The sequence below is a fragment of the Myotis myotis genome, unplaced genomic scaffold, assembly GCF_014108235.1.
Source record: "Myotis myotis isolate mMyoMyo1 unplaced genomic scaffold, mMyoMyo1.p scaffold_m19_p_2, whole genome shotgun sequence".
NCBI lineage: Eukaryota > Metazoa > Chordata > Mammalia > Chiroptera > Vespertilionidae > Myotis > Myotis myotis.
The window spans coordinates 167337321-167364324 of record NW_023416324.1 but is presented as its reverse complement, the minus strand read 5'-3'; the positions used below and the strand labels follow the sequence as shown (position 1 = coordinate 167364324).

Here is a 27004-nt window from a genome sequence, read left to right as displayed (position 1 = left end):
TCTTCTTTTTAAAATTAGATTTATGCCTATGATTAATTTTTTTAAAAATATAGATGTTTTTATTGGTTTGAGAGAGAGAGAGAGAAAGGGAGAGGAAAAGATAGAAACACTGGCTGCCTCCTGCATGCCCCCTTCTGGAGATCGAACCTGAAACCCAGGCATGTGCCCTGGCCAGGAATCCAATCAGTGACTTCTTGGTGCATAGGACAATGCTCAATCCACTGAGCCACACCAGTTGGGCTATGATTAAATTTCTTAAAGCTTCACTAAATTATAAGATGATCTTTTGTTATAGATGAAATCCAGGTCAAATTTATATTCAAAGCCCAATGATTTATGTCTTAATCAATAATTCTGCATTTTCAACTAGAAGCCTGAAAGTTCATCCATGGCCATCCTATTTCTTGAGTCATCAAATACAAAGTACTCATAATTAGAATTCTGGTTATGACAGATACACTCAAACAAGTAGAGCTCAAATCAGCCCTTTTAGCTTTTCATAGCAAAGTAGACAAATCTTCCTCATGAGTTTTCATGTATACTGTGTTTTATATACTTTGCTTTATATCATGGTCAAGAACCACCCCATTATCAGAGTGCCCTTGCTGTCCTAGCCTAAATTCAAATTATTCAGCAATACTCAAGCCTATGAGTACCACAAAATCCCTACAAGAAACTAGGTGACATTCAGAGAAAACACTGATAATCATTCAGAAAACTGAACGTTACATTTAAAATGTTTTTTTTATTTTTTTCTTTATTGATTAAAGTATTACATATGTATCCTTATCCCCTCATTGCCCCCCCCCCCCACTCATGTCTTCAACCCCTGGTGTCTGTGTCCATTGGTTACCTCACTGTTCTCAAAACTGCCTGGTACTGGCACAAGAACAGACATATAAATTAATGGAATAGAATAGAGAACCCAGAAATTGACCCAAACTACTATGCTCAATTAACATTTGACAAAGGAGACAAGAACATACAATGGAGTTAAGACAGTCCCTTCAATAAATGGTGTTGGGAAAATTGGACAGATGCATGCAAAAAAAATGAAACTAGACCACCAACTTACACCATACACAAAAATAAACCAAAAATGGAAAAATGACTTAAACATAAGACGGGAAACCATAAAAATATTAGAGGAATCCACAGACAGCAAAATCTCAGACATATGCCAAAGCAATATCTTCAGCGATACAGCTTCTAGGGCAATGGAAACTAAAGCAAAAATAAACAAATGGGACTACATTTAAAATGTTTTGATCAGCCTACATAGAAATAGATTTTAAGATCATTTATTCATTCATTCAACAATCATTGATTTTACACCTATTGTGCCAAGCCCACTCGATGTGCTGGGATGCAGGAGCAAAGAAGATAGACAAAGTACCTGGTTTCATGAAGCTTATATTCTACTAGAATGGTCAACCAATACCTAGATAAAAATACAAATGATTTTCAGATAGTGACAAGTACTATAAAGAACACTTAAAGTACTAAAGAACTGGTGAGTAGGAGAGGCAATACAGGACAGTACCGCTTGGCTTTTGTGTCAAAAGAAAGGTAAGAATAACAAGAAGGAGCAGCCATTGGAACATATGGGGAAAAACCACCCAGGTAGAGAATTCAAACAAGCAAATACAAAGACCATTTAAACTCAAAGTGTATGAAGAACAAGCCCGGGTCGTGCTGGATACTGCAGAGACCTGAGTCAAGCCTGCAGAAGAAAAGAACAGAGTCTAAAGTGGGGTTGTTGACTCTACCTCTTATTAATCGCATTACATGACTTAACCACTTTAAAACCTCTGTGTACTCACTAAAAATTGGGGTGATAAAATCTAATTTGTAAGTTTGTAATCAATATTAATTAGTGTAAACAAAGCACTTGACACATACCAGGTGCTCGATAAATATTAGTTCATTCTTCATGAGGGGAAGAAGTGGAATTTACATGGTAGAGATTAAAAGTTATATTAGATCCAATTACAACTTATTTCATAATATAGTTGACTAAGCCTCATTAAACTTTCCAATAACACTGAAAAATGGGTTTATCACCTTCCCATTACAGAGGAGAAAACTGAAGCTCAAAGAGATCAACTGACAATTGCAAAATGACTCTGTATAAGAGCTTGAGCTTAGACTCAGGTCTTCTAATACCTCATTCCAAGACCTTTGGCAACACTACACTGCCTATTAATTAGATCTCTATGGTCAAATAACATATCAATATGGCTTTAGATAAAGGGGTAACAGCTTCTCATAAAATAATGACTGAGAGGAAAGTTGTGGTAGTTACATCTGTTTGTAGAGGACAACTCTTATGTTCAATGTGATTACGGGAAAGTTTTTTGAAGCTAGATAAGCTTGGCTCTGTGGCCTACAATTTATTAGTCATGCAACTCCAGATAAGTTTATTTACTCATCAGGGATTCAGCTTCTCATTTAGCAATACTCATTTGGAGTTATAAGAGTATTTATAGCACCAAAATGTGCTAATGATTGAATAAGATAATGCATTAAAACACCTAACGTAATACATGGCATATAACAAGTGTTCAATAATTGGCAGATTTAATTATTAGAATATAACTTCTCATTTACTAAAAAATTTTACCTATTTATAACTGGTGATTTAAAAAAACAAAAAACAAAACAAAGTCATGTTGCTTTTTAGTACATCACCAAATCAGCTATAAAGTTATTTACATATATATACTCATAAATGCATCTATATATGTACTTACATTTTTGTGTATCCATCATTCTATCTTTCTCTATGCTGCCATTAGCCCTTGCTTATTCAATAGCATTAAAATACCATCTCCCCAGTTCATGGACTACATATTTTTTATATGAATAAATAACTTTTTTCTATTTTCATCTGGTGATTTCATGCCATTGACCAGGAGAGCTTTTTTGGATATTAAAAGTATCTGAAAATATCTGGACATATGAAACTCTTAATTTATTAATTATTCTGTGGACATAAGAGTTTTAGAATCCTGTGGGTGTTACTTTTTCTTTTAATCAGCACTATAGTCAGAGGAGTGTTCCAGGATATTGTCCCACAAATATGTCTTTTTCTTCAAATAAATACTCTGGAAAATATTGGCTTACTAATACAGATCAAAAGGTACATATTAATAGGTACATATATGAGAAACCTTTTGGAAATAAGGGAAAATAAATACACAGAAATAAACTAGCCATGGAAATATACTTTTCCAAGTTTTAGGACAAAATATGAATATTATGTACCCCTTGACAATACACTCCTGAAGGAACAGTCTGCAAATCTTAAGAGGAAAAAAAGTATTTTCCCAAAGTCCTCATAAAAGCAAAAGTGTGCTATGTTTGACAATATTTGTATCAAATTAGCATCAGAACTGTGTGTGTGAGCCGATTTAAAATACCATTTAAGTGAAAATAGGAAGGCAAGGGAATGTGATTTCATAGTCAAAGCTCAAAATATGTGCAGGCATATCCCAACAAAATATGAAAATGGCTAAAATTGACACCAAATTTTAGTTATACCCATGCTAACTTTAAAACGATCACTGTCACTGCTCAGAATCAGAACTTTGTTCAGCATGACAAGAGCGACTTCCTAAAGGCTTACCTTGTTCAATATTGACCCAAATAGCTATTGGCAAACCATGAGTTTTCTTTTCAAGTGTGTCATAGCTTTGTGTTGGGCAGAGTATCAAGAATACCAACCACTATTCTTTCCAGTGTTCACAGGGCCGTCTGGCATCATACAGTCATAGACAGAAAACAATATGTTCTACCAAGTCATCATCTTTCTCTTCCAATTTTTGTGAAGGAAATAAATAACAGAGGGATATTAAAGAAAAAAACCATGTTGTTCATCTATTCAAACATTATATATACAACTGACTTGTCTAAGGTAGTGAGGTAAATATAGGGGAACTTTTTTTATCTTCTTCTTTTTCTCTTTTTTCCCCTTTTTTTCCTGTTTCATCTTGTTTTGTTTTTGTTTTTTTTGTTTTTTTCCATGTTTCCCCATTTGCAACACAGATCTGTCAAGTGGCCTGAGCTGAGGTGTATATGGTTGGGTGTACCCTGCCTTCTCTTTCTGTACAAGCAATGTAAGAACACAGCCTGTGGTAAGCACTGGGAGAGGCCTGGGGGAAATATTTTAAAGGTCTTACACAATTTTCTGGTTTTTAAAGTCAATCTCTCTAACTGGCTCTCTCCATCTATCTAAAAACATATAGATGTATGTGTGTGTGTGTGTGTGTGTGTGTGTGTGTGTGTGCGCCTATATATATAAAAGCCTAACAACCAGATGACAGGCCTGTAGCTATGATGCGTACTGACCACCAGGGGGGGCAGGCGGTCAATGCTGGAGCTGCCCTCTGGTGGTCAGCGTGCTCCCACAGCAGGAGCGCAGCTCAGCTAACAGGCGCCAGACGCTGGGCTCACAGCTGGCAAGCAGAGCTGAGGCAGCTTGAGCCTCTCCAGTGGAACACACACACACACACACACACACACACACACACACACACACACACACGTATGCATGCACACTCGCATTAGCTGAAAAACTGATTCTAAAAAAGTGCTTTTGGTCAAACTTTCAAAATTTCATTTATATTATTTCCATAGACAGATGAGGAGAGATAAAAGTGGGGGAGAGACATTTCATTTAAGTAGAACAAAGTTTTCTCTTGTTAATCTAATTCTGAGTCCATGCGATGCTTTCTAAAGGAAAAATAAAGGCAGGTTATAGAAGAGGAAAAACACTTTCTCTTGGAAAATGAAAGAAAATTGTATAAAATTTTACTTGTGACAATGTTTGAACAGAAGAGAAAGTGAAGTGTTTAAGTGTCTAGGGCTTTGCAGGCCTCTCTGTACTGTTGAACTCTAACACAATTTAAAAGGGTTTCTAAAATAAAACTTAACATATCTTTCTGTCACTGAATCTCCAGGTCTTCAATTGCAATTTGATTTAGAAGTGATTCTACTGGTTTGATTTGCCTCCAGTTTAAGATATTCTGTATTAGAAAGAAGTGCCAAATTCTATGAGATTTTTAAGAGAATAATTTAGTTGAATAAAACTTTAGTAAACTGGACCTCTCAGCAATGTAATACACTGAATTGCTATTCACGATTAAATAAAGACTTGGAGGTTTCTGCACCTTTCAAACGCTCTTTTTTTTTCTATGGAAGCTTTTGTAATATATGTTTAACATCCCCCTGACTTTTTCTTTTCATTCAGGGTTGCTTTTCCTAGCTCTCACTCCTGTTACTGCTGCCACTCTTACCTCTTTCTCCTTTTTTTAAATATGTAGCTTTCTTTCTCCTTAGACAAAGAAATAAGACAACTTAGCTTGGTAGAACTAAAGATTTCAGATCATATGAAAGCAGAATAATGTGTTCACTAATAAGTAAAGTACAAGAAATTCCATAAAAAGATATTATGATTTCTCTTTTGAATGTTTAGAGTATCCTTCCTTCCTTCCTTCCTTCCTTCCTTCCTTCCTTCCTTCCTTCCTTCCTTCCTTTCTTTCTTTCTTTCTTTCTTTCTTTCTTTCTTTCTTTCTTTCTTTCTTTCTTTCTTTCTTTCTTCCTGGTTTTCCAACATATTTTAGTTAGGAGACAGTAATGACTGGGTAGATAAATGTTTTTCAACTATTAAATAGAAGACTAAGCTAAGTAACAATAAGCAATCTTTCAAAATGGATAAGGGCAAGTGAACATTAATCAGATTGGGTAACTACTGCCAGATAAAATACTACACCTCTCCATGAATACATACTGTTTACCACCAAGAGGATTCCTTTGGGCACACAGAACAGGAAGTCATCGAATAACGTGATTTCTTGGGACATAGATCCTCAAAATATGGTCACGAGGCTCTATCAGAAAATAATAGCAGTGGAATCTAACAGTTAAATATCCTACAGAGACTCGTGGTCTGTGCAGATGTAAGTATATTGTTTCTAGTGACATAAAATGATAGGGCTTTGAGACTCAGAATGATCCAAGGAAGGGTGGCATGAACCCTGCGCCTTGCTCCCTTGCTCTCTTGCCAGCTCTTACTCCCTCTCTCGGGCTTACCAAGGCAAATGTATCCAAGAAAACCTTGCCCAGAGCCTTCTGACAATGGCTTGGATCAGTGGCAGGACTAGAACTAGAAAGGATACTAGACCATCACCTGTTTTTTTTTTTTAGGCCATCACTTTTGATTAACCATTGGCACTAATTGTATATTGAGCATCTCCCCAGACCTCCCCTACTGCCTTCAAATATAGCACACACAAATATTCTATAATTTTGTATAAAGCTTCTATAATCCCAGAAAAAAAACGGATGCAAATTTGATGTATTCAAATTTGAAAAGAAAAGAAAAAATTGTTAAAGTCCAAACCTTACATTTCAGAAAACCTGATGGAGATTTGAAGTGGTACAGTCTAATCCTCTTATCTCATTTTCCCTGATATCATTATCCTTGAACAGTGTTTAGCCCCAACCAGGGAACACAGGCTTACATACAGGTTTACAGACAGCATAAAATCCAGGTAATCAGCAGAATGGCCCAAAATGAGATAGCTTAACTTCTTCCAAACTGCTTTGTGCACATTTAATTATCTAGGCTTCTGTTGAGCACAGCAAAGATATTACTAATCTTTTACTATCCCTTCTACCAGCACATGCTATGAAGTATAGTTAAAGTATTAAACTCAATGTACATTCAGGTATGCCTGCTTACAAAAGAAAAAAAAAAAAGAAAAAAGAAAAAGAAACCTAATTGGCTAGAATTCTCCTGCAATCTGAAGGATAGTCCACAAACAGTAATATTGCATTCACTTTCCTAAAAATATCCAATAAAACAATTTTTTTTTTAAAAAAAAGAAAAATTTTGGGTTGCTTCACTGGTTCAGATGCAATACTCTATGAAGAGGGAAGAGAAAAGTGTGCTCTTTGGTAATTGAAACTCAAAGACCACTTACCAGTTCTTCACTGCAGATTCCTTGACTGGCAGCACAAGAAGCAATGCCATATAATTATTTTTAATTGCCAATTCACATATCTAAATAAAAGAGTGCCCAGAGGTACTATTCTACAGCAGGAGTTTAATACAACAATGCAGGCTTTAGCAAAAGGGAGCTTTTGTCAATATTTCACTGGCATGTCACCCACAATATAACACCACCACTTAGAAATTATATAGGTCTTTCATTTGCAAAGTGCTTTACAGTAATTAATCCTCAATTACTGATCCAAGATGTCATTTATTGGGGGGAGGAGAAGTAGATTATAAAACAGAGGATTTCAAGCAAGAAATGGTTTGGATAAGGCCATAGAGGAGTCATTCTTCTGAGGCTGAAATAGAATCTCAGGCATGCCCCACATCAGCAGTGCTCTTTGGACATGATTCATGTCTAATATTTCTTAGGCACTGATAGCAGTATCACACTGTTTTCTTTATGCCCACTCGATTTCTCAAAAGTTCATTTCTTTACTTTGAGTGTTACATTTTTAAAAGCCATGGATTTTTCCATACAGTCTCAAAAGTAAAAGCATCCATATATTACTGGCTACCTATTCTTTCACACCGAGAGGACATTTATAAGTGTTATTATAATTTAGACCAGTGATTTTTAACCTTTTTCATCTCATGGCACACATACACTAATTACTAAAATTCTGCAGCACACCAAAAAATGTATTTTTTGCAAACCTAAAATGGGTATAATTTTTATTCACTGGACCGCTATTGTGGTGTTGGCTGTTGTAATTTTTTTATATTTTTTATTATTTTACAACCTAATAAAATAGAAGTCAGTGTCCCCAACTAAGTAGTCAGGTATTGCATGTTTTAAAATATTTTGTGGCACACCAGTTGAAAATTGCTGACTTAGAACATCAGTACTGTGGCAACAGATACAAATGCACCATGGTATATATATCCCCAAGACAGAAAACAGTGTATAGCATGGTTGCCTAGGAGATATTCCAAAAGTTTTATTGGCTAAAGAACTAATATTCTTTCAGCTTCACTCACTTGTTTGCTCATACATTCATTACTCAACCATTACTGAGCACTGCTATTTGTGAGATACTGAAATAGATGGTTTAGAAAAATAAAAAAATAAAAAATAAAGAAAAGAAAAAGAAAAAAATCTCTCACTTGTTCTCATGGAGTGTATAATCAACCAGAGACCGACAGGTACAATGAAAAATGAAGCTGATTAAACAATTGAGGTTTGGTAGTTATAATAGAATGAACAAATATTTGTATTTGCTGACATTCAGAACAATGCTTCACAGAAGCATTTTGGATGAGAAAGGTTCTGATAGGCAGAAGAAATTGGGGAAGTTTATTGAAGACTAAGGGAAGGTCAATTATAGAAACAGCTTTCCTGTTCCCACCAATCTGAGGAAAGTTGTAGCTCAAATAATATCGTTTTTTACTACATCCTGTAAATTTAAACTGGAGTCATGTTGCTGAGAAATTCTGATTGAGAATGACTTGTGATTATCATACAAATTGGTTCTATGTAAATGTGTGCTTCAATAGTGCTTGAGGATACAGCATATTCTTTCATATGCTTTAAGTATTCCTAAAATGGTTTCCCCTCTAATGTACATTATAAAAAATAAGTGAAGGACACCATAATTACTTATATGGAAACATGGCAAGGGGTCTGCAGAAATTCTTCAAATACACAGTGTATGATAAATTTTGCTCCAGGAATTATCCAGGACATGGCATAGTTCCTAAAATGAAGTTTCTAACAGTGCTGACACATTGTGCTCAACAAAGGCTTATAAAATTAAGCATTCCCTGATGAGTTTACAATCTGAAGAGTGTAGGGGTGACTTCGGACAATGAAAATGACTGGAATGCCCAATGCAGTTAAATAGTGCCCTTTGCACAATATGCAAGGCACAAATAACTGAGTTAGTATTTGAACTTGACTCTTTCAGCTCCAAGACTAAGTTTCTTTCCAATGTGCCCCAGATACATTAATTCTATTGATTATTTCCTTACTTGGTGTGACGGGGAGTGTCTTAATTTCAGTATTGGAATCACAAAGATGTTCTTTATTTTTTTCCATGCACTCACTCATTGTCCCACTGGGGCCTATATTTTTTATAGTTGGTATTCACCTCACAAAAGCCAATGAAAACTTCAGCTAAGCCTAGGGGAGCCCAGGCAATCTTCTCTGTCACCCCAGGATGGCTCAGGAAGGCACCAGTACCACTACCATTAGTACCTGCAGATTGAGTGTTCTGGGTTGGAAAATCTTAAGTCCTCTGTTGCATGGCAGCTTTCTTCCCAGCATTCGCCACCAGTGGTACTTATGTAATTACTAGAGGCCCAGTGCACAAAAATTTGGGCACTGGACGGGGAGGGGGTCCCTCAGCCTAGCCTGCCCCCTCTCACAGTCCGGGAGCCCTCAGGGGATGTCCTACTGATGGCTTAGGGAGCGGGCCTAAGCCATAGTCTGGCCTCCCTCTGTGGGAGGTGACCAGGCTGATCAGGGAAAGAAGCTGCTTCCATCACCCCGCTGCTGCTGCTGCTGCTGCTGCTGCCGCCTCTGGCCTCCCTCTGCTGGAGGCGACCCGGGCTGTTCAGGGGAAGGCGCCACTCCCATCACCCCCACTGCTGCTGACACTGCCAGCCCTCCTCAGCCCTCGCAGCTGCTGTGGCTTTGTCTGGAAGACATCCGGTCTATCCAGTCTACTTAGAATATTACCCTTTCATTAGTATAGATAATGATCCACTTTAAATGTCAATAAATACAGGGTAACCAACTTTAGAACCAAATTGGATATCTGCTGAAACTAACAGAAACTCATTGAGGCTAACTATTCAAGTCTATTTAAAGTTTAACAAAAGAGTTGTTTGAAAGGTTACCTAACAGGTTACCTCAATTTTTAGCTTAAACCTAGAGGCTCAAAAAGGTTAGAACAATATCACAATCCTGGCCAAACATATACCCACCTTCCACCTGTGCTTGAGATTAGAGCCTGGGGGTGGGTAGAAGGCAATTTGGGTCAAACCAGGTCTTCTCTAGGGGCATTCATGAGAAGTGAGAATTGAAGATACACAATATGTGCTCAATAAAATTATATTGCAGTATAATCAGATTCCTTTTAAATATTTTTTCTATTTTTTACAAAAAAAACACCCACTTTAATCTGAAAAAGAAATCCACAGGCTTCACAAAACAGCAAAGATGGTCCACAGCATTAAAAAAAAGTGGAGAATCCTTAAACATTATTCAGAAGTTAGTTAACATGAGAGCATGCCAAATGCATTAGGCAGAGAGATGAGAAAAGTCACTGTCCATAAGAAAAATAAGGCGAGGTATTAAAATTACAAAGAAATAGGATTCTAAATTTTTACTGTGAACAAACCTAAGGGAAATAAAAGGTGTTTGTGATATCAGGAAGGGGCAGGTTAGAACTAAGCAAAGATAAGGTAATTCCTAGGTAGGGATTAGAATCCTTCCAGGACAAGCCTCAGGGAAGTACTGTATAGTAAATGCTCTTCTTATCTTGCAGGTAGAGTCTTAAAGAAACAGGGTCCTGCTAAAAAGTCTCTAGGCAAAGTTAGACAAGAGCCAAAAATAAGTGCTTCAGTCATTCATCCACAAAATAAAATTTTATTGAGCACCTACTATGTATCAGGTACAATGTGCTTGTGATGGATATCGAATAGTGTAAAAGACTACAAATGGCCCTAACCGGTTTGGCTCAGTGGATAGAGCATCGGCCTGCGGACTCAAGGGTCCCAGGTTCAATTCCGGTCAAGGGCATGTACCTTGGCTGCGGGCACATCCCCAGTAGGGAGTGTGCAGGAGGCAGCTGGTCGATGTTTCTCGCTCATCGATGTTTCTGACTCTCTGTCCCTCTCCCTTCCTCTCTGTAAAAAAATCAATAAAATATAATTTTTAAAAAAAAAGACTACAAATGATCTCTTTGGATCTTATAGTCTAATTGGAGGGACAGACATCAAGTGACTAAGCACACAAAAATTAAACATTAAAAATAATGATACATACTATGGAAGAAGAGAGTACTGAGGGAAGAGGGCATTATATAACCGGGTAAGGAGTGAAACTTAAGCTGTAAGATGAGCAGGAATGGGCTGGGCAGAGTGGAGGGAGGGGTGTTCCAGGTAAGGCAAAGAGTAGATTGGAAGGGAAATAGGCTAGTGCCTCTGACTCTGTTAAATTACACTTTTCTACCTAATGGAAAATTTGGGTAGATGTTTCACCTTGAGAAGAAAGAAAGAGTAAAGGAGTAGAAAGCAGCTAAGAAGGGGAGTAGGGAAAGAAACAAGGATGAAGAAGCAAAATCGTGCTTCCCAATCCTTGTATTGGAGACTGGGCAAACTCTTTTATCTTTTAGCCTCCAAAGCTGAGCTAATTTTTTTTCTCTTTCATACCCTTTGTAATAAAGAAAATGGGAGGATGTGATGAAGAGAATAAGAGAAACCCTATTTCATTTCAATAATGACTGAGAGCCCAACATGGACAACTTGGAAAGTGCTGTGGAGAATACAAAAGTAAGGAAAGCACACTTGTGTTACCGAACAGAACAAGTGTGTGAGAGAAAAACCATCTAAGATAGTGGTTCTCAACCTTCCTAATGCCGCGACCCTTTAATACAGTTCCTCATGTTGTGGTGACCCCCAATTTCACTGTTACAAATTGAACATAATTAAAGCATAGTGATTAATCACAAAAACAATATGTAATTATATATGTGTTTTTCGATGGTCTTAGGCGACCCCTGTGAAAGGGTCGTTCGACCCCCAAAGGGGTCGCGACCCACAGGTTGAGAACCGCTGATCTAAGAGAATGCTCACTGGGGAGCAAGCACAGCTCAGCCACCAGCTCTAGTCTAGACGGTGGCCTCGGGCAGGCTGCATCTCCTCGGGGCCTCCTTTGCCACATGTCAAAGAGCATGTGGGCCAACTGACTCTCCAATCTCTCTCCCAGGTTCAACAGACTGTGCTCCATTTCCCAGATTGGCATTAGAGAATGTTCCGACACCTCCCACCTCAGACTGTTGGTATGATTGGAAGCAGTTAATACATTTCAGAGATTAAAGGTATCAGTGTGACTTTGTTTTCCTTTTTTTTTTAAAATATATTTTATTGAGTTTTTACAGAGAGGAAAGGAGAGAGATCGAGAGTTAGAAACATCGATGAGAGAGAAACATCGACCAGCTGCCTCCTGCACACTCCCCACTGGGGATGTGCCCGCAGCCCAGGTACATGCCCTTGACCGGAATCGAACCTGGGACCTTTCAGTCCTCAGGCCGATGCTCTATCCACTGAGCCAAACTGGTTTCGGCTTGTTTTCCTTTTAAGTCTGGCTTTTGAGACCCTTGAATTTGAATTGAGCTGCGTGAAAATTGAGGAGAATGAATCATCATAATGTTCACTAAATACCTGGGGCTGGTGTTGAGGGCTTAAGGAGTCAGTCAGCTAGGGTCAGGGACAGTACTAGGTGCTGAGAATTTAAACATGCATAAATATGGTCTTTGAACCTTCAGACATTCAACAACTTAGCAAAGGAAATGGCCAAGCAGGACATGGTGACTATAGAGAGAGTTTACTATTGGAATTTTCAAAATACGAATATAAAGGAAGCATTTGAAGACAAAAAAAATGGGTGAATAAATGGCAGTGATAGAAGTAGGAGCATGAGGAAAGTTCTGCACAAGTCTTTCATTTGAGCCTGATCTTAATAAGCATAGAATAGTTAAGTAAGCAAGTGAAGAACACTCTAGCAGACAGATCATGATATGTATAGGCAAAAAGCAGAAGAATGAACATAATTCTTTTCCGTCCCCAGCATCTATTTCAGTCATGTTGCAGATAAACAGGATTTTAAACATGGGAAGCCATCCAAATTGAACAATTCTTATTCTTTCATCCAAATCTTAACGGGAACATTTTAAACTCCCTTTAGTAATTGCCAGAAAAATGTTGTATACCCTTATTTAGAAGAAATAGCTCTTACTTCTTTTAATCAAACAATATATCGCTCTCCCACTAGAGCTGGGACCAAATTCTTCTGCATTTTAGATGTTAATTAGAATTTACTTATTATTTTGTAAGGTGCATGAATATGGTCTGTTAGCAACTAAACACATTTAAACAACAAAAAAGAAAAGAACAAAAATAGGCTTCATGAAAAGCAATGAAATGCATCCAAATCGGAGATTCTGTCAACCTCGTTGACAAAAACATTGACTTGAAGGATGTCCTTGCCCCGTTAGGACACGGTCCTTTGCTAGCTGTCAACCTGGGCTCAGCTCAACTCAGAAGGGCCTGCCTTGCTGACAACTGCTGAGAGACGGCAACTCCTCCTAGCAACAGATGAAGTCGATGGAGAGCCAGCAGCACGGATTCTTGCCCTTAAGTTCAGTGATATCTCATTTGTCGGGCAACTCCAGGGAAGGATTGCATAAAATATGAGATAATTGCCAAGAGACTGAAATTGACATTCCCAACACCAGAAACTATTAGATTTTAGCCAATTTCATTGGAAAGTTGTCTAAAATGAAACATGTCTATTTGGTTTAAATTATGCACAGACATCAGAGTGCAGTGGACTATACTTAGGTTTTGTAGTAAGTAGACTTGAAGTGAATATTAGTTTTGTCACTTAGTATCCATGTGTTTTCCTGGCCTTCATTATTTATCTCTTTAAAATGGGATAAATAATCTGACCTAACATACCTTACAGAAATGCTGTGTAATTCATACATAATGGTGGATATCAAAGCCCTTGAAACTACCAAGCACTACAGGAATAAATATCCAATGATTGTCTAATAGAAAAATCAGTGTAATATACTTAATAGCTTAAATTCCCATATGGGTAACCTTGGGTAAGTCACTTCATCTTTATGTCCTCACTTGTCCAAGGAAGACAATGCTAGGATGTAATTTTGTAAGTTGCTGTAAAGAGTAAATGAATGAATTTATACAGTTCAAACCATTCAAATGTAGCAACCATTCAAAAAATAATCATTATGACCATTTTCCTCCTTCATTTACTAATGTGAGAACTTGAGGGGTTGTTAAATGGGATAGAGCTATTATTCCTACTAAATGGTCCCAAAGCAATGAGCTGCAAAACTCAAACACAGACTTCCAAGGTGTCTTGCACAGTAATCTCTTAACCCGCTACAGTTTCCTGACAAAAATGTGCATGCACGAGGTTTATCCTCAAGCTTTCTACATTCCCTATTAGATATTAATTATCCACTTTGCTTTCACTTGCCTCCTCCCATGTAACCTCTCTATTATTCCCTGAAATTACTCCCCTCCTTTTCCACACATAAATACAAATATGGAGTTAGTCCTTGTAATGTTTGATAAAGCAGTCCTGCCAAGCACATAGCTCCTCATGAGTCTTTCTGAACAAGGCACTGGCTTCTTGCGACTAATTTGCTCTCCTGCATAGGAAGGAGAAGACAGGGGGTTTTGATTAAGGGGCCTACAATAGTAAGTTTCTCATGTCACAGCTCCATTTATACATGATAAATTTTAATACTAAAAGGTGTGGAATATCACATATACCGTAATTTATATGGTACAATAATATATAACCTTTTATACAGTTGAGAACAGGTTACAACGGCCTGTATTTTCCTGGACTCAAATCCATAGGACTTATTGATAGAAACTACATTTCCAGGCCTACTTTTTAAAATATCTTCTCCATTCCATAACCCAGTATTCCAGTTTGAAACCTGCTTATTCCACACTTAGAACTTTGTCAGGTTCCACCCTGGATACCTTGATTATTGTAGAGCCCTCCTACCCTGCTGGACTAGAAGCTCCACTGAGAGCATAGCTTTATATCCTTCCTTATATTACAAGCTGAGCTCACTTTGTACTTAGTACATGCTCAGTAAATGTCTATTAAATAAATAAATACTAAAAAAAATGAAAGAAAGAGAGGGTTGGAGGGATGAAAGAAAAACAAGAGAAATAAACAGAGAAATAAGAAGAAAGGAAGGAAAGGATGAAGAGAGGGAAGGGAGGATGGAAATGGAAGAGAGAAAAAACATGAATAATAAAGACACATTAGTAGAGATCTCAAAAACACTTAACTACTTTAAATAAAATCCTTGGATCACAGATCACTTTCACATAGGATATAGCACTGTTTCTTATTGCCACTCTCATATGCCATTTCTTGATGCTTAGGATGATAAGCACCGCTACAGGTTACCAAAGAAAACAGGAAACTTAGTCTTAATTCTCATATAAACTTAAAAAGCTAAATATAAAAAAATAGGCAGAGATAAGATTCTTTTTTTTCACTTTTCTTCCCAGAAATATAGGTTGAGTTGCCCTTTCTGTTTCCCACCCACTCCCTGAGCCAGACTCTCTATGCCCAGCTCCTACTCCTTCAAAGCACATTATTCGCCCTTCCAGACACACACCCAAGCTAGTATCCTGGCCTCAAGTGAAAAAAAAAAAAAAAACCACAAATAAGCAAAATTTTAAAATAGAAAACTTAAATACTGCAAGCAATGAAACATTACTTTTATCATATACAGGAAAGAATGCTTAGGTATAAACTATGTAAATCTTAGATCAGACCCTGGAATTAGTGACTTCTATCACCTGTAAGTAAGTTATCATATTTATAATAAAGTGATAACTCACTGGTCTGATCAACCTCTCTGGAATTTTACATGAATCTAATGATATTACAAACATTAAAGTTTCTTGAAAGTAATTTTAAAAAATGCATACAAAAAATGCACAGTCAGAAACATTTCCTGGATGCATGTATTTGTTTATATAATCTATATTACATGTTAGGAGAAAAAAAAAAAAAGTTGGGAAATCCTGTACAAATTCATCTGTCATAGAAGCCCCAATCTTCTACGAATCCCACCACCTCCACCAAGTATGTATGTATGCGTGTGTGTATATATACATATATTAGAAGCCCATTGCGTGAATATTTGTGCAATAGGCCTTCCTTTCCCTGGCTGACAGCACCAGTTTTCCTCTGGCACCCGGGACCCAGGCCTTTGGTCCGGCCACAGCAGAAAAGACAAGTCTTGAGGCTAGGTTTTTCCCCTCTGGCCACAGTGGAGAAGTCAAGCCTCTTCAGTCTCCAGTCTTCAGTCTTCACTCTGGCCGGAGCCTTCAGTCTTAGCTCCATGCTTGTGTATGCAAATTAACCGCCATATTTGTTGGGTTAATTTGCATAGTTGCTCTGATTGGCTGGTGGGCATAGCGGAGTGACACCAATTTGCATGTTTCTCTTTTATTAGTGTAGATGCCTCAACATCCAGCTGAGAAAGAGCATCATTTTTTTCTGAGAGGCATTATGTGGACCAGCAAAGATTAGGCATAGGAAATACCCTCTATGTAAGCAGAGAATGAGACATTTTAGAAAAGAGCTTTCAGTGCATATGTGATGAAAGGATTAGATATAGATAGAGCCTATCCAAAGGCCTTGATGATAAGTAGAGCAAGAGAAAATGCAAAGTAGGGATTTGTTTGGAATGTAAGGTAATGAGAGGCAAAGAAAGGGAGAATTCTATTTTTAAAAGGTTGGGTCAAGGAATGGGGGGAAATGCACATTTAAGCAGGGCCTAAAGAGTTAATATAAGTGAGGGAAAATCTTTTATAACAGCAGGGAATTTTCTATAGACTTACAGAAATCACTACCAAATGGAAGTAAAAGCACATATAACAAGAATCCAGCCAGGAACACTCTCTTGGTCCCCCTATATTATGGCTGTACTTAGCATGCATTCAGCTTATGGATCTAGCACAAGATAGCCATTGAAACATAATAAATACCAAGATTATTATTGGGCAAGGGTAAAGGCAAGGAAAAATGCATTTCTGTAGGTTTACTGTATGTCAGAAAATCAAGTAATCTAGTTGAATACACCAGAATCTACCTTCAGAGAGAAAATTAATCAGACCTCTGTGATCATTTTTATTAACTAAGAGTCCATAAAATATAAAGCCAGTGGGCACAGTGCTAGATAGAAGATATAGGACTGGTAGATTAAGATGATTGCTCAATACTGAAGGAAAATTAAAGCAAACAACAATGAAAAGCCAGGCTTTAAGAGTTTTTTAGAGGCTGATTTGCAGAGATAAGGACACTTGGACTCCAGTGAAGTAGTAAAATAAATAACAGTGCTCAGAGAGCTATATTTACTGCCACACAAGATGAATCATGCCTCTTTGGGGAATGCATTTTTGAAACTTCATTTTCCATTTTGGATGACTGGATCAGTCTCTCCAGAGTTTGGAATGTGGCCAATTACTTCCCTCTGCATTTTTCATCTGAGACTTAAGGCCTGTGCAACTCCATTTTCCATTCTTACATAATGTATCTTAGGTGGTAGGGACTTCGCCTGTGTCTCTTTATTTTGTAAAGGAAAAGACACCAAAAACTTAGCCTGTTTATAAATATAGATTTGAGAATGAGGACCAAAAAAGTACAATTAAGAAGTCTTAAGAAAGGCATCCCTTTTATAATAAACTACTAGTCTATATGATATATATATATATATATATATACTATAGGCCCAGTGCACAAAAATTTGTGCACTCGGGGGGAAGGGGGGTCCCTCAGCCCGGCCCGTGCCCTCTTGCAGTCTGGGACCCCTCGGGAGATAACGACCTGCAGGCTTAGGCCTGCTCCCGGGTGGCAAAGGGCAGGCCCAATCCCTAGGTGCAGCTCCTGGTCTGGCTCAGAGCAGGGCCGATTGGAGAGTTGGGACGCCGCCCCCTGTCATGCACAGAGCAGGGCAGATCGGGAGGTTGCGATGCCACCCTCAGTCACGCTCAGGGTAGGGCCGATTGGGGGGTTGGGGCACTGTCCCCTGTCACAATCAAGGCAGGGTCCATGGGGAGGTTGCGGCCCCACCCCCTGTTATGCACAGAGCAGGGCCAATCAGGGGGTTGTGGCGCTGCCCCCTGTCACTCACAGAGCAGGGCCTATCAGGGGGGTTGGGGCTCTGTACCCTGTCATGCACAGATCAGGGCGAATCAGGGGGTTAGGGCGCTGCCCCCTGTCACGCACAGAGCAGGGCCCGTGGGGTGGAGGATGGGGCGCCGCCCTCTATCACCCACAGAGCAGGGCCTATGAGGGGGTTGGGGCGCTGCCACTCTCACACTTAGGGCAGGGCCGATGGGGAGGTTATGGCTCTACCCCGTCACACACAAAGCAGGGCCTGTGGGGGTGGGGGGGTTGGGGCACCGCACCCTGTCACACACAGAGCAGGGCCGATCAGGGGGTTGTGGCCCTGCCCCCTGTCACACACAGAGCCGCAGGCTGAACAGGGGGTTTGGGCGCTGCCCCCTGTCATGCTGATCCTGGTGCCAGGAGGCCTCGAGGCTCTGCTGATCCCGGTGCTGGGAGGCATATTACCCTTTTACTATATAGGCTAGAGGCCTGGTGCATGGGTGGGTGCTGGTTGGTTTGCCCTGAAGGGTGTCCTGGATCAGGGTGGGGGTCCCCGTTGGGGTGCCTGGCCAGCCTGGGTGAGGGGATGATGGCTGTTTTCAGCTGGTCACGCACCCTTCAGGGTGGGGGTCCCCACAGTGGTGCCTGGCCAGTCTGGGTGAGGGGCTGAGGGCTGTTTTCAGGCTGGGGGTGACTGAAGCTCCCAACCACTCCTTTTTTGCTTTTTTTAAAAATTTTGGGCCAGCTTTAGCTTTGAGGCTTGGCTCCAGCTCTTAGGCCTCCGCTGCTGAAATTAGTTTTCTGGCCTTTGCTTACAATGTTGTGATCCTGCTGGCTGAAGCCCAGCGGATTAAAGCAGGTTTCTGGGGTTTTGTTTAGCTTCTATATTTGTTACATAGTTGCTTAGAGTTGCAGGTCAGAGGCCTGCAGCGGCAGGCGGCAGGCGGGGAATGTTGGAGTCCTCCGTCACTGAAGCAAGCAAGCCTCATGTTAGTTTCAAGCTGTCTGGCTGCCGGCCGCCATCTTGGCTGGCAGTTAATTTGCATATTGCCCTGATTAGCCAATGAGAAGGGTAGCGGTCGTACGCCAATTACCATGTTTCTCTTTTATTAGATAGAATTATAATAATAACTAGAAGCCTGGTGCACAAAATTCGTGCATGGGGGGGCGGTGTCCATCAGCCCAGCCTGCACCCTCTCCAATCTGGACCCCTCAGGGAATGTCCAACCGCCTGTTTAGGCCAGATTCCTGTGTAAGACTGCTGCAATGCAAGACCGCTGGCTCCTAACCACTCGTCTGCATGCCTGCCTGATCACCCCCTAACTGCTCTCCCCTGCCGACCTGATCGCTCTAACCACCTCTGCCTCGCCCCAGCTACCATGGCTTTGTCAGGAAGGATGTCCAGAAGATGTCCAGAAGATGCCTGGTCTAATTAGCATATTACCCTTTTATTAGCATAGATGCCAAATTGCTTTTGGGATAATGATTAAGCAGATACCAGCTAAAATTTTCAAGAGTTAAAAACTACACTCTGACAATACCCATGTCAAAAACCAGGCATTGTCTGGCTGTGGTGGCTCAGTGGATTGAGTGTCATCTATGGACCAAGAGGTCCCAGGTTCGATTCCCAGTCAGGGCACATGCACAGCTTGCAGGCTCCATCCCCAGCAGGGGTTGTGCAGGAGGCAGCTGATCAATGATTCTCATCATTGATGTTTCTCTCCCTCTCCCTTCCTCTCTGAAATCAATAAAAAATATATTTTTAAAAAATCAGGCATTAAATCTAACCATTTGCGAAAGCATGGATGGATCTAGAACAGTGATGGCGAACCTATGACACGTGTGTCAGAGGTGACACGCGAACTCATTTTTTTGGTTGATTTTTCTTTATTAAATGGCATTTAAATATATAAAATAAATATCAAAAATATAAATTTTTGTTTTACTATGGTTGCAAATATCAAAAAATTTCTATATGTGACACGGCACCACAGTTAAGTTAGGGTTTTTCAAAATGCTGACACACCGAGCTCAAAAGGTTCGCCATCACTGGCCTAGAGGTTATTATGCTAAGTGAAATAAGTCAATCAGAGAGAGACAAATACTATGTGATTTCACTATATGTAAACTCTAAAGAACAATATAATTGAACAAACAAAACAGAAACAGTCTCACAGATACAGAGACTAGACAGATAAGGTTGTTAGAGCGAAGGGGGCTGAGGGGAGTGGGTAAAAAGGTGAAGGGATTGAGAAGTACAGATTGGGAGTTACAAAACAGTCATGAGGATGCAAAGTACAGCATAGAAAATATAATCAACAATATTGTAATAACTATATATGGTGCTGGGTAGGTACTGAAAGTACCAGGAAGAACACTTCATAAAGTACTAGGGGTCCAGTGCATGAATTCATGCATCTTGAAAGGAACTGTGGGCCATGAGGCTTCGGTGGGCACAGGGGTGGGTCTTGGCCCATCCTCTGCTCCCCCACCTGGCCCTTCCCTCCATGGCCCCTGATCCTCTCTCTGCTGGCAGCCACGCTCCCGCCACCACTGCTCCCACATGCTGACGGCACTGGCCCCACTCACATCTGCTGATAGCATGGAGCAATTGGGCCCAGCACCGGCAGCGGGTGCAAATGGGGCCGGCACCGTCAGCAGGTGCGAGCAGCGGCCGATGCCCTGATCACCCCTCAGGAGCAGGGGGAGAAGCCCTCAGGGGCAATCGGGGCCAGCAGCCGTGGCTTACACCCACTGCCAGTGCCAAGCAATCAGGACCGATCCTGGCACCAGCAGCAGGTGCAAGTGGTGGCTCCAGTGCCAGCTGCGGGTGGGAGTGGGGCCGACTCTGGCAGTGGGTGCAAGTAGCAGCACTGGCACCAGCAGTGGGTGAGAAAGGGGACATCGCAGGCAAAAAGTGCGAGAGGCGGCTGCTGGCCCCCATTGCCCCTTAGGAGCAGGGGGAGGTGGAGAAGCGCTGAGGGGTGATCAGGGCTGGCAGCCACCACTCACACCCACTGACGGTGCCAAGCAATCGGGGCTGGTGCCAGGCGCCAGCAGTGGGTGCGAGCGGGGCTGGCACCGGCAGCAGGTGCAAGTGCCAGGCGGGACCGTGGTGCATGGGAGCAAAGAATTTTCAGTAACCAACAGAAACTTGCCCTGATGACAGCGACTGGTGCTCTGCCATGATCTGGTGCCCCTGCTCACCTGCTCCACCATCCCACCGCAGCCAACACCCACCATGTTCTGCACTCTGCTGCCTGCTGCTGATGCCCACCATGTTCCATGCACGCACCTGGTGGTCAGCGCACATCATAGCAACCAGTTGTTCGGTTGTTCTGCTGTTTGGTCTATTTGCATTTTAGGGTTTTATATATGTATATATGTATATATGTATATATATATAAATATATATATATACATATATATATATGATTATCTAACTACTATACTGTACACCTGACACTACTAAAAAATAATATTGAATTTAAACTATATAATTGATTTTTTTTAATTAAAAGAAAAATCAGGCATTAAAAAGGCATATAAGTAAACTCTGAGAAAAACATTCACATATTACCTCCCATATTACCCAGGCATTCACAACTTCTATGGTATTAATCAACTTGAAGGGTAAGTGTGTAAGAGTGAAACAAACAATTTTAAATATCAAAGAAAAATTAAAACCAAATAAGGCCCTTTCAAATACTAAACCTGCAGCAGCTATCCATTTTACTTAATGGAACACTATGGAGTAACTAGAGGTAACTGATTTTAAGAAATCAAATTAAGTGAATTTTAAATATCTCAGCATTATACAATGAAAAGTGTCTTAGGACACGCATGGGAAAATTTGCCCAAGGTCTGGCACCAGCTTGTGACATTAGGTAAATCTCTTAAGCCCCCTCAGCTGCCACTTGCTAATCCATAAACTAAGCACAATATTCCTTGCTGTTGCCTACTTCACAGGAGTAAGGATCAAATAAAACAATGAATGCAAACATGCTTTGTAATCCATAAAAGACAATGTAAATATTGTGTTTCATTTATAAAAATATTGTTTGCTTTTTTTAAATTGGAGGATCACTCAATTTATTATGCAGGAAATAATTATTTCTCGGTATCACACCATTTGAAAGCAAAGGTTTAAACCATAAGTATATCAAATACATTACAGAATACAATATGCAAAGGGAAAGAGAAGAGAAAAAAATAAAGAACCTTATGTAGCTGGTAATGGAAAGAAAGCCTGCCTCTGTGATTTAGACCACAAAGGGGGAAACCTAAAGCAGAAATCACAGCTTTCGTCCTTCTCACTAAGATCAGAATCCTAAACATCCAGCTGATGTGGTTTTGAGAGTGGCTACAGCAAGGCCATAGACCTCTTCAAATAGAAGGTTAACCAGTGGTAGTAATAGACACTCCATCCCTTCTGTGGAGGTACTGTTGAGGAGATAATACGATGGGAGAGTTTGCAAGAGACCAGTAGGTGCATATTTGAGAATAAATCAGAAACAGGCTTTGCTGTTTGAAGATTCTGATAAGATAGATGTGGAGAGAAAAGTACAAACTGAACCTAAGGCATAAAAGAGCAGCTGATAAAGAGAAGCAAAATGCCGTGGAAGGATAAAGAAAGGCAGCATTGATTTCTTCAGTCTCAATAAGGAAGATTTGATGGTGGAGGTATATTGAGTCTTAAAGTAAAACACGATACTAGTATTGATAAGCAAAGATGACAGAAATAGACCTTAGGACTGAGTGCATGGATATATGAAATGGCTCAAAAAGAAAAGACAAAAAGAGAATGAAAGGAACACATGTCATAAAGGGAAATGAAAAAGAACATGAAATCAAAGAGATATGAAGGTGAAGGAGTAAAAGTGTTGAGAGCTTTGTAAGGCAGCCAAAGAAGTTTTGATTTTATAGAACGGGTTACTAGAGTTCATTGAACGTTTTGGAGGCATTAAGGGCTAGCTTATTTTTAAGGTGGTGAAAAATGCAAAATAGCGTGGGCAACATAGCATACCCTTTCAGAGTGTCCAAGAGGAAGATTTGGAAAAAAGAAGAGAACAGAGAACAGAGGTAATAAGGTTATGAGGTTAGATAAACATAAGTAAACGCATCACACTATATTTCCACTATAATCAAAACATAAATAATAAAATTTTCACATGCAAAATATCCATGCTACTCTGAGATATATTGTGTCTTGCCAAGTGTTTTGACGCTTATAGGAAATAGAAAGAAAATACTACATTTATTGGATGTTCATTATTGAGCTGAGTATATTAGCAATTATTTTACTTTTTAATATTCCTCTAACAAACTTATAAAGCAGATGTAATGCATTCAATTTAAAAAATGGTGACAGTAACTCAGAGACATTAAGTCACCTAAACTCAACCAGCAGCCAGAAGGCAACTACAACCCAGTATGACTGATTCCAGACATTTTGCACTACACCAGACACCTGGACCGCAGCATGAAAAGTCTGGGGGGCGGCGGGGGGGGTGTATGTGTCCACGTGGGACGTGAAGTGTTCAAGCAGAGACTGAATGGCTACACAGAAATCGATCTCCAAATGTTATTTTAGGCTAAATTATATTGCAAGTTTTCAACTCTCTGAAAACTCCATGCATCCCGGTATTTGTTTTAAAGAATTTCTATTTTTTCTCTTCTTTTTCAGATGGACTGAATTAAACCATACAAGGCTAACGAGAGAGACAGAATATTTAAAATGGTAAATCTTTTAAAAATAAAACCTCATCCAATTCACTGAGTGAAAAGTAATATTGATTGACCCAGCCACTGGCCTTGAAAACAGACATAATGAATGCTGCAATAAACACAAAAGAGGGATGGTAAAGTAATTGTGACAATGCCATGAGATAAAAGCTGGATTAATAGCCACATTTCACAAAATAGACTTCTATTATGACATGAGATGTGCTTGTTATGTCTAATGATGTTCAAAGGTGAAACAAGCTAAACTGAGACCAGATGATACATGTGGCCTGTCAACTGCATGCTGTTTCAGTTTGTTGGAGGTGATCTTCAAGTAATCCTATACAATAAAAGGCTAATATGCAAATTGACCAAACAGTGGAACAACCAGTCACTATGATGCACACTGACCACCAGGGGGCAGGCACTCAACTCAGGAGCTGCCTCCTAGTGGTCAGTGCACTCCCACAGGGGGAGCGCTGCTCAGCCAGAAGCCAGGTTCATGGTTGGTGAGCACAGCCAGCCACGGTGGTGGGAGCCTCTCCCTCCTCCACGGCAGTGCAAAGGATGTTCAACTGGTGGGGAGGGGAGCGAGCCTAAGCCGGCAGTTGGACATCTCCTGAGGACTCCAGGACTCTGAGAGGGCACAGGCTGGGCTGAGGACTCCCCCCGAGTGCACAAATTTCATGTTTGGTCATAATATGGGTACAATAAAAATAAGTATTTAATGATAAAAATCACATCTGTATGTAATTTCTTTAAAAATTTATATGGGTTTCAAAATCTGTTAAAGCCTATTTAAAATAGTCATATTTAAAACTGTACCATAAGTTTCCAAATGTATATAAAGAATTAATAAGCACTACTGCAAGGCACTAAGATGTGCATTACTAAATAGATAATTATATTTCTATACCTTTTTTCATTAAATAGCCCCAAGATGCAATTTTATGTTATAAATATTTAAGAAAATATCACACAACATTTTTAAATTGAAACAAAGGAAGGAAGAAAAATATATTTTATGATTTAAGCAGATACCTATCCCAATATAGCACTTCATTAGCAGATATGTATAAATTTTTAAAGCTCTGACAAAATTAATTTAAAAGTCCAACTTGGTGCATAAATTCAAATACTTTCAGTTCTAGCAAATATTAATCTCCCTTTCAAACTCTTCTCTCATAGCCGGTATTTTGTGGACAAAATTAATGGTGTGTACATGTGTAGGACACAGTTCACAATGAAAACACAAATTCTACTCTGTTTTCACTCCTTTTTCACTTTTGTTCCCATACCAGAGAATTAACATTTGGTCACACCTCTCCAATTGCGAGGAAATTCACACCTTCGTGCTACTTTAAACAAACAAAACATGTAATTCAATTAATGCATCATGAATCTGGTAGGGAAAATGATTTTATTTACTTTTGAACCTCTATTAAATCATGATTAAATTGATATTTAAATAGAATTAGCATGTTTAATGAGAGCACTATAGAGATAAAATTCACATACCATACAGTTCACCCATTCAAAGTGTACAATTCAATGGTTTTTAGTATATTCACAGAGTTGTGCAACCATCATAATAATCTTTAGAACATTTCATTACCTCAAAGAGCAACCTCTCTCCCTTTAGCAGTGACCCATTCCCATTCAGTACTATATAATCATTAATCAACTTCAGTCTCTATGGAATTGTTTATTCAGGACATTTCATAAAAAATTGGAATTACACAATGTGTTGCTTTTTAGGCCAGCTTCTTTAATTTAACAATGTTTTCATGGTTTAGCCATGTTGTATCATGTATCAGTACCTCACTGTATTTATTGCCAAATATTCCATTGTATGCATATGCCATACTTCATTTGTCCTTTCATTACTTGATGAACCTTTGCATATTTTTTACACTTTTTGGTGATTATGAATAATGTTACTAATAGTATACAAAATTTTTTTGTGTGGACATGTTTTCATTTCTCTTGGATGTATACTTAGTTGTGAAATTGCTGAGTCATATGGTAACTCTATGTTTAAATTTCTGAAAAATTGCCAGGCGGTTAGAAGGACTACATCCTTTCACACTCCCACTGCAATGTATGAGGATTGCTTTTTCTCCATGTCCTCACCTACCCTTGTTATTATCTATCTGTTTTTATTATGGTTTAATTGATTTTAGAGAAAGATGAAGGGAGAGGAACAGAGAGAGAGAAACATCAATGGGAGAGAGAAACATCAATTGGCTGCCTCCTGCAGACTCCCTACTGGGGATCAAGCCCACAACGCAGCATGTGCCCTGACCAGGAATCCAGTGACCTCTTGATTCTTGGGTCAATGATCAACCACTGAGCAACAGCAGCCAAGTATTATCTATCTTTTTAATACAGACATCCTAGTGGGTGTGAGGTGGTGTCTTCTTTTGGTTTGGGTTTTCATTTCCTTGATGGCTAATGGTATTGAACATCTTTTCATATGGCTATTGACTATCTGTATGTCTTCTTTGGAATATATCTGTTCAGATCCTTCACACACTTTTAGTTGGGTTATCTGCCTTTTTACTTTTAGCTGTAAGAGCTCTTCTTGTATTCTAAATACATGTGTGCTTTATCAGGTAGATGGCTTGCCAACTTTTCTCCCTCCTCTGTGTTATTTTTTTCACCTCTTTGATCGTGTCTCTTGAAACACAAAAGTTTATGATGAAAGCAAACATTTATTTTTCTTTTGTTGTTTGTGCTTTTTGGTGTCATATCTATCAAATCACTGCTTAATCTGATGGCATGAACATTTACCCCTATGCTTCCTTGTAAGAGTTTTATAGTTTTAACTCTTACACTAGGGTCCATGATCCATTCTGAGTTACTTCTTTATATGTAGTGTAGGCCTTTTAAATAAAATTTTTGGCAGAATGCTGTTTTTACTGAATTTATTGCGATGACATTGGTGGGAACATACAGTGGGAAAGAGATATCCTATTCAAATAAATGGTGTTGAAAAAAATGAACAGATGCATGCAAAAAATTGAAACTAGACCACCTTTTTACACCATACACAAAAATAAACACAAAATGGATTAAAGACTTAAATGTTAGATTTGAAACCATATAAATACTAGAAGAAAACATAGGCAGTAAAATCTTGGACATTTATTGTAGCAATATTTTTTTCTAATATATCTCTTCAGGCAAAGGGAATAAAATAAAAAATAAACAAATGATACTACATCAAACAAAAACATTTTAACACAATGAAGGAAATCATCAACAAAATAAAAAAGACAACCTCCACTGAATGTGAGAACACATTTGCCAAT

General features: G+C 39.3%; 1 protein-coding gene and 1 non-coding gene across 6 annotated transcripts in view; both read right to left on the bottom strand.

The window, feature by feature from the left end:
* Positions 1 to 27004, bottom strand: part of FGF12 (fibroblast growth factor 12) — a 525903-nt gene that overhangs the window by 141667 nt on the left and 357232 nt on the right. The gene's annotated exons all lie outside the window — the stretch shown is intronic.
* Positions 4023 to 4155, bottom strand: LOC118678012. Its single transcript, XR_004974703.1, has one exon. It is a non-coding gene; the product is annotated as a small nucleolar RNA SNORA51 (small nucleolar RNA).